Source organism: Myotis brandtii, unplaced genomic scaffold (assembly GCF_000412655.1).
Source record: "Myotis brandtii unplaced genomic scaffold, ASM41265v1 scaffold888, whole genome shotgun sequence".
Classification (NCBI taxonomy): domain Eukaryota; kingdom Metazoa; phylum Chordata; class Mammalia; order Chiroptera; family Vespertilionidae; genus Myotis; species Myotis brandtii.
This window is the reverse complement of record NW_005371636.1, coordinates 294,858-302,166: the sequence shown is the minus strand read 5'-3', so window position 1 is coordinate 302,166 and position 7,309 is coordinate 294,858. Positions and strand designations below refer to the sequence as shown.

At 53.5% G+C, this 7,309-nt stretch overlaps 1 long non-coding RNA gene across 1 annotated transcript; it reads right to left on the bottom strand.

Annotated features, from left to right (window-relative positions):
• Window positions 1-2,865: 2,865 nt before the first annotated feature.
• On the bottom strand, window positions 2,866-4,310 carry LOC102252670. Its single transcript, XR_001360379.1, has 2 exons — window positions 4,012-4,310; window positions 2,866-2,902 (listed from the first exon to the last, which is right to left on the bottom strand). It is a non-coding gene; the product is annotated as an uncharacterized LOC102252670 (long non-coding RNA).
• Between the last annotated feature and the right edge of the window lie 2,999 nt (window positions 4,311-7,309).

Genomic DNA, 7,309 nt, shown 5'->3' with positions numbered 1-7,309 from the left:
GCCAGGCCCACCGCCGCGTCGCCTGGGAAGGTCCCTCACCCGGGGCTCCCTCCCCACCCGGCCCTAGAGAAGCCCGGGATCTGGGTCTGTTCTCGGAGCCAGGGAGGGAGCAGCCGCCCACGTTCAGTTTCTACGCTCGCCAGCCAGGCCATCTCATGGATGGATGGATGGATGGATGGATGGATGGATGGATGGACGGACGGATGGATGGACGGCGACACCCACCCCAAAACGCTTAGGTGCTGCCACTGATCCCGGCCCAAAGCAGCACGTTTGACCCTGTTTTGGTGAGGAACCGATTAGGTGTTTGGTAAATGCGTGCCTCCCACACGCACAGGCGCACGGAGCCGCGCCCGCCACGGGAGAACCCGGATGCGGGTGGACAGAGGAGGTCGTCGGGATGCTCCCGACCCCCCAGAGCCAGGTTCCGGGTTCGCACGCATTGACACCCGGAGTCTCTGGAACGGTGCTCCCCGAATCTGGCGGTTTAGGGGTCCCCAGCCCAACGTGAAGCCCTGCGTGGGGACGAGGGTGTAGATGGCGCGGGCGGGGCGCTCCTGCAAAGACAGGGCACCCAGAGGGCACCCGAGTCCACCCGGCCCATCACTAAACCAGCTGCGGGCTTTTTTTTCTTTTTAAAAAATATATTTTTTATTGATTTCAGAGAGGAAGGGAGAGAGAGAGAGAGAAACATCAATGATGAGAGAGAATCATGGATGGGCTGCCTCCTGCACGCCCCCCACTGGGGACCCAGCCCCCGCCCCATGTGCCCTGATCAGAATGAACCCTGACCTCCTGGTTCATAGGTCGCCACTCAACCACTGAGCCATGCCAACTGGGGGGGGAGGGGAGATTTTTAAAAAGCCCTTCCCTTCCTGGCTCCCAAAATAGAGGGGCCTAGTGTGGCTTCTGGGGGGGGGGGTGCGTGCCGTCTCCCTGCTGGGGGGCCTGCAGGGGGTGAGAATGTCCCCACCGCAACACGCCCCCCCCCCCCAGTTCCCATAGGGGTTTCTGTGCTGGAAACAGCCTGTGGCCAGGCACCTGCAGCCCGTCCCCCTGATGGATGGCGCCCAGCGGCAGGGGTCTCGGAAACCGTGAAAGCTGTCCCTAAGCGTCCACGTGCGGTGGGCACACGCCCCGCGAGAAAGCTGAACGTGTGCTTTACAGCGTGTGAACGCGGTGTAGCCACCCTCTGGCAGGAGGCCCGGTCGTGTGGCCACATTGTTTACTGTGGGAGCCCCCCGCTCACAGACGTGTGGTTTGCAAGCATCTCCCCAGAACCACAGAGGACCGCAGACCCTGAATGTGACCCAGTGAGATGGCCCCACCGCCACCCACCCCACCATCCCCAGCAAGTGGGCGGGGGGGGTCCTGCTGTGGGGCTGGGAAGGCCTGACATTTTCCCAAGGAAGGTCACACCAGTCCTGGCTTCCTGGGCGGCCACCCCTGCCCCCCCCTGCCCCTGCCAGGCAGTGACCTGGGGAAGAGCCCCCCCTGGAGGGGGTCCCCCTAAGTCATGTCCATCTGCCAAGGGGCTTTCTCAGAACACTGCGGCCGGGCTCCTTGTCAGAATGAATGTCCTTCCCTCCTCATGTCCCCGGAAGATGGCCTTTTCAGCCATTTCTCTCTCTTCTCCCTCCTGGAACCGAGGACAGAAGCCCCGTCCACCCTCACTCCACAATGGCTGCTCCCTGACCCAGGAATGGGAAGGAGATGGGCCCATAGACCTTTCTGGAAAGACGCCCGCCTCCCCCAGCGATCCCGCTGCTGGCCCCCTCCTCCTGTTGTCCTGGACGTAATTTCCAGAGGGGGAGCCTGGCCGGGGCACCAGCAGACACTGGGCACCCGGAATGCCAAGCGTGGGAAACATTTCTTATTTGACAGGGAGTGAGTCACAGGTCACCGTTGGTGGGGCCGTTAGAACCTCCCGGGGCTTCTTTGCGCTCGTTGTACAGCGTAGAAGGCCTTTCTTCTGGAGCTGACCGCGAGAGAAGGCGCAGAGCACTTAGTGGGGCCACAGGCAGAGACCAAGGCGGACCCGAGGATGTCCCAGAACCTTCAGATCCTGCTGGGAGACCTGGCTGAGGGTCCGCTCTGGGTAGAGCCAGCCCTCCAGGGGCGAGAGCTGCTTCCGGGGGGCAGGTGCTCAGAGGGGATGGTGCCCAGGGGCTGCCCAGCAGCGGATGGACCTGGTGGACGTGTGTAGAGAGACGCACCTGGGAAATGCGGACCCTTGGGGCAGAGAAGGAAGGCGCTTTAATCAAGAAATCCTCGTAAGCGGCCTGACCCCAGGCAGAGTGATTTAGCATTTCCACGGAGAGAACAGATGGAGGATGAGAGCCTTCTTGTCGCGGGAGGCCCTCCTTGGCCACTCAGATGCTGCGGGTACAGCTTTGCAGCCACCTCCCCGGAGGGAGCTGGAGATAGAAATACGATGACGAATGTCTCCGCTGGGCTGCTGGCCCCGCGGAGAAAAGAAGCCCAGAAGCCCCTGGGGAGCACGGAGGCCCCAGGAAAATCCGGGAGGTTCTGATGCCACCCGATTGCGCCTCTGCATTTAAGGGAACAGTCGCTAGTTTCTTCTTCAGCACATGTGTCTGATGAGGAGGGAGGCCAGCAGAAATCCACGGCCACTTTGGAAACACACCAACATTCCCTCGCTTTTTTTTCATTTTATTGATGTTCTTTTAATATATATATATATATATACACACTTATGATTAAATCAGTGCTCAAGCACTCAGAGAGAGAGAGAGAGCAATTCTGAATTGAGATGTGTGTGTTTTTTAAATAAGGTTGAACGAAATGGCAACCAGAGATGAAGTTGTTGTCAAACATAGAAACAGGAATTGAATTTCTTCTTTCTAGCTGGATCTTGAACGTTGACTTGACCATATGGGCACTGCAGGAGGAAGAAGACAAATTGTTAATGACTTCCTTAGCGACTGTCTTGAAAGAGTAAGCGCTGCCCATGGTGAACAAAGGGGACCGCGGACGGCGTGATAAAGGTCATTTGATCTTTCGGGTCCTGCAGAGCGAGAGGAGAATCCTGAGGAACCATCCTAATGAGGGTCCCAGAGTCCCTTCCTCCGAGCATCCTTCCGACTTGAAGGTTTTACAGTCAAAAGCTCACTCGCAGAAAAACCCCAAGTCCCCAGTTTATGCAGAGCTCGTATGCACGTCATTCGAAACAGACAATGGCGCAGGTGGGAACGCACATGAAAGCGAAGGCCTAACTTGTCAACGTTGGCCACGGCTGGCACGTGGACTCAGCGTCTCCTCCTTAATTAGAAAGTGGGTCAGCGAGAGGAAATAATGCTCTAAATCAGGGGTCCTCAAACTTTTTAAACAGGGGGCCAGTTCACTGTCCCTCAGACCGTTGGAGGGCCGGAGTAGAGTTTAAAAAAAAAACTATGAACAAATTCCTATGCACACTGCACATATCTTATTTTGAAGTAAAAAAACAAAACGGGAACAAATACAATATTTGTATTTGCACGTGGCCCACGGGCCGTAGTTTGAGGACCCCTGCTCTAAATCACACAGTCGGAGCGTCTGCAGACACAGGCTTACATTCTGATCTCCGTAGCCATGCACCCGGCGAGTGTGCTTTTGCAAAGTTACAGTGCAGAATCCATCCCCATGGTTTGGGGTAGTTTCATGGTTAAAGACAGAGCAGAAAAGTGACACAGAAAAAATGAGAAAGAGACAGAAGAGAAAGAGGAGGAAGGGGAAAAGGAGGAGGAAGAAGAAAAGGGAGGAGGAGGAGGAGCAGGAGGAAGGGGAAGAGGAGGAGGAAGGAGAAGGAGGAGCAGGAGGAGGAGGAGGAAAAAGGAAGGAAGGAAGGAAAGAAGGAACAAAGAGAGAAAAATCATTATCATTGAAGGGATTCCCACGCCTCAGTGCTGGCCAAGTCTCTATGTAGTCAGCTAACAGCTAATAATGAAAGAAAACGCTCTCTGGGCTCCGGCTTGCAATATCCCAGCTCCCTTTCCTGCCCTTTGTACTTACCCAGTGAGCGCGGCTCAGTTAAAGCCTCGTGAAAGGTTTCCTGAGCATAAAGAGCTCCCACGGACCGCCGCCCGCCCGGCCGTACAAGCGCCCGCTGGCCACGGCGCAATGTTACCCAACGCCATTAAGTTTAAAGGCCCTGAGTTGGTCCTCAGGCCTCATTGTCCTGGGCCGAGGGAGCTTGTGAAAAGCCCGCGGCAGGTCTATTTCGCGTTTTTATTTGACTTGTTGTTCAAATAACAGGCATTTATGAAGTTACAGAAGCACCGCCAGGGGCTGCCGGAACGCGAGGATCTGCCACTCACGTGTCTGCAGGCGGATCCGCAGCACCGGCCCCTCTGCAAGTGGGCGAGTCGCGTGAGCACCATGTAGCCGGTGGCCGGGTCCACGTAGGTCAGCTGCTTGGCCTGTAGAGTCGCGAAATAAAACCATACATTAGTCTCAATATTCGCCGTATCTCCTCATCTACCCTAAATCCTACTAACAAAACAACTGCCCAATTCCCTTAAAACAAGATTGCCCGGCCATGGTGGCTTAGTGGTTGAGCATCGACCTAGGAACCAGGAGGTCACGGTTCAGTTCTCAATCAGGCCACCTGCCCGGATTGCGGGCTCGATCCCCAGTGGGGGGCGTGCAGGAGGCAGCCGATCTATAATTCTCTCTCATCATGGATGTTTGTCTCTCTCTTGCTCTCCCTTCCTCTCTGAAATCATTTTTAAAAAATGTTCCTTTGCAAATCAAGTCGTTCCTTGAAACGTGACTGGGAAGGAGACTTGCTGTCCTCCTAACGCCGTCTGTCACTCTCTATCCCTCTCCCTTCCTCTCTGTAAAAAGTCAATAAAATATATTTAAAAAAATTATTATATATATATATTAAAAAAAAACCAAACAAACAAAAACCCCAATATGAACCTCTTCAAGCAATTTCAGGGCCCCTAGCAATCAAAGCGCAAACACATTCCAATGTGATGCAGGAGCCGACTTTGTGCAGCAGCAGGAGGAGGAAATACACAGCCGGGGAGAACGAGACGTTGATGGGGAAACAAGCAGGCCTCTATGCCCAGGGCCCCTGCAGCCACCGCTCAGGTATTTTTCACTCGGCTCCTCGGGAACAGGTTTAATAACAGGTGATTTCGGAGACTTGAAGAGCTTAAGAGGCTGCGAATGAACTTGCACTCAGAAGTCGCACTGGCGAGTTCAGGGCTGAAAATATGTAGACGGTGATTTAAAGGTACAGGAAAGGCGCTAATCGAAACCAACAGCGCCTAGAAAAGTACGGCCTGCGCCATTATTGAACACTCTTCGTTACCCCGTGATGTGGGGCCGCACTGAATACTTCACACTGTTTTCTTTTCAGGGTGTTATTAGTTCTGTTTTTACACAACCCCCCTCTCTCCACACATACAAAAACCTGGTATTGTTTGACCATATTAACGCTCAGTGCTTTCATGAGTTTGATCAAAAGCAACTTTGATTTTTCTTTTCTTTTTTTTGTTACTCCTCATCCGAGGATATTTTTTCCATGGATTTTTACAGAGAGTAGAAGGGAGGGGAAGAGACACAGAGAGAGACACATCAATTGGTGCCTCCCACTCCGAGGATATTTTTTCCATGGATTTTTACAGAGAGTAGAAGGGAGGGGAAGAGACACAGAGAGAGACACATCAATTGGTTGCCTCCCACATGCAACTCTGACTAGGGCCAGGGATCCAGCCTGCAGCCAAAGTACATGCCCTTGACCAGAATGGAACCCGGGACCCTTCAGTCCACAGACTGTCGCTCTGTCCACTGAGCCGAACCGGCCAGGGGCAAAAAGCAAGGTTTACGACGGCCCTTCAGATGCTCAGGAAGCTCGCTCTACCTACACTCAAACCCGTTTTCCAAACTGCCCCCGAGTGTGTGGTGTGAAGGCCAAGTCACCAATTCGGCCTCTTCCTTGGGTCTTAGCCACACAGATGACGTTCTTTAGCCTGAGACCTTGTAGAGGGACTTTCTCCTGCTCTTTCTACAGGACGCTGTCACCACCCCTAACTCTGCGGCACTCTCGTAGCCTGAGGTGTCAGAAAGCGAGAGGGAGAGAGAGGTGAGGGAGAGGGAGGCTGAGTTTTGACACTGGTGCTGACAAGCAATTGTCAAATCCCCCAAACAGAAGAACGAGGCTCAAGATTGCCGAGCAAGAACCTAAATGCCCACTGATGACCTCCTTGACGTTGTGCTCTGTGAAGAGTGGAGGGAAGGGGAGAAAGGATGGCAGCGGGACGTAGAATAAAGGTAAGCTCATGCTTTATCATTCACCATTAAAATCATCGCTTGGTAGGGTGTTTAACTGATCGTGCAGATCAACGCACGACATTGCTCCTGTGCCTTCCCGGCTCCTCTACCCCCTCCATCAACTCCTTCACACCCATCCCCCAACACATATACACACACAGACACACACATATACACATACTCACATACTCAGACACACACATACTCAGACACATACTCAGACACATACAGTCACACTCACATATACAAACACACACACACAGACACTCAGACGTGCAGATCAACGCACGACATTGCTCCTGTGCCTTCCCAGCTCCTCTACCCGCTCCATCAACTCCTTCACACCCATCCCCCAACACACATACACACACAGACACACACATATACAGACTCACACATATACACATACTCACACACACATATACACATACTCACACATATACACATACTCACACATATACACATACACATACACACACACACATACTCAGACACACACATACTTACATACACAGACACACACACACTCACAGACACATACTCAGACACATACAGTCACAGTCACATATACAGACACACACACACACTCAGACACATACTCACACACACTCATACAGACACACACAGAAAGACACACAATACACAGACACAGAAAGACACACAGAAACACATACACAGAAAGACAGGCACACAGACATACATACTCAGACACAGACACACATACTCAGATACACATACCCAGAAAGACAGACACAAAAAGGCACACTCATAACACACACACACACACACACAGGAGTGATGATGTTCAGCTCATGCACTGATCAGAAAGAGTAGCACTCAGGACAGACGGACAGACGCTAACTCTCAGCCCGACTGGCGGGGGCGGGAAGCCTGGGAGCTGTCAGACGCTGAGTCTGCACGGGCCCAGGTCCCCCGACCTCCCCTCCGCCTGGGACGCGCAGGCGCACGGGCGCCAAGGTCCCCAGGACTAGGCAGGAGGAGCCTCACCGCGCAGGCGCACCGACTC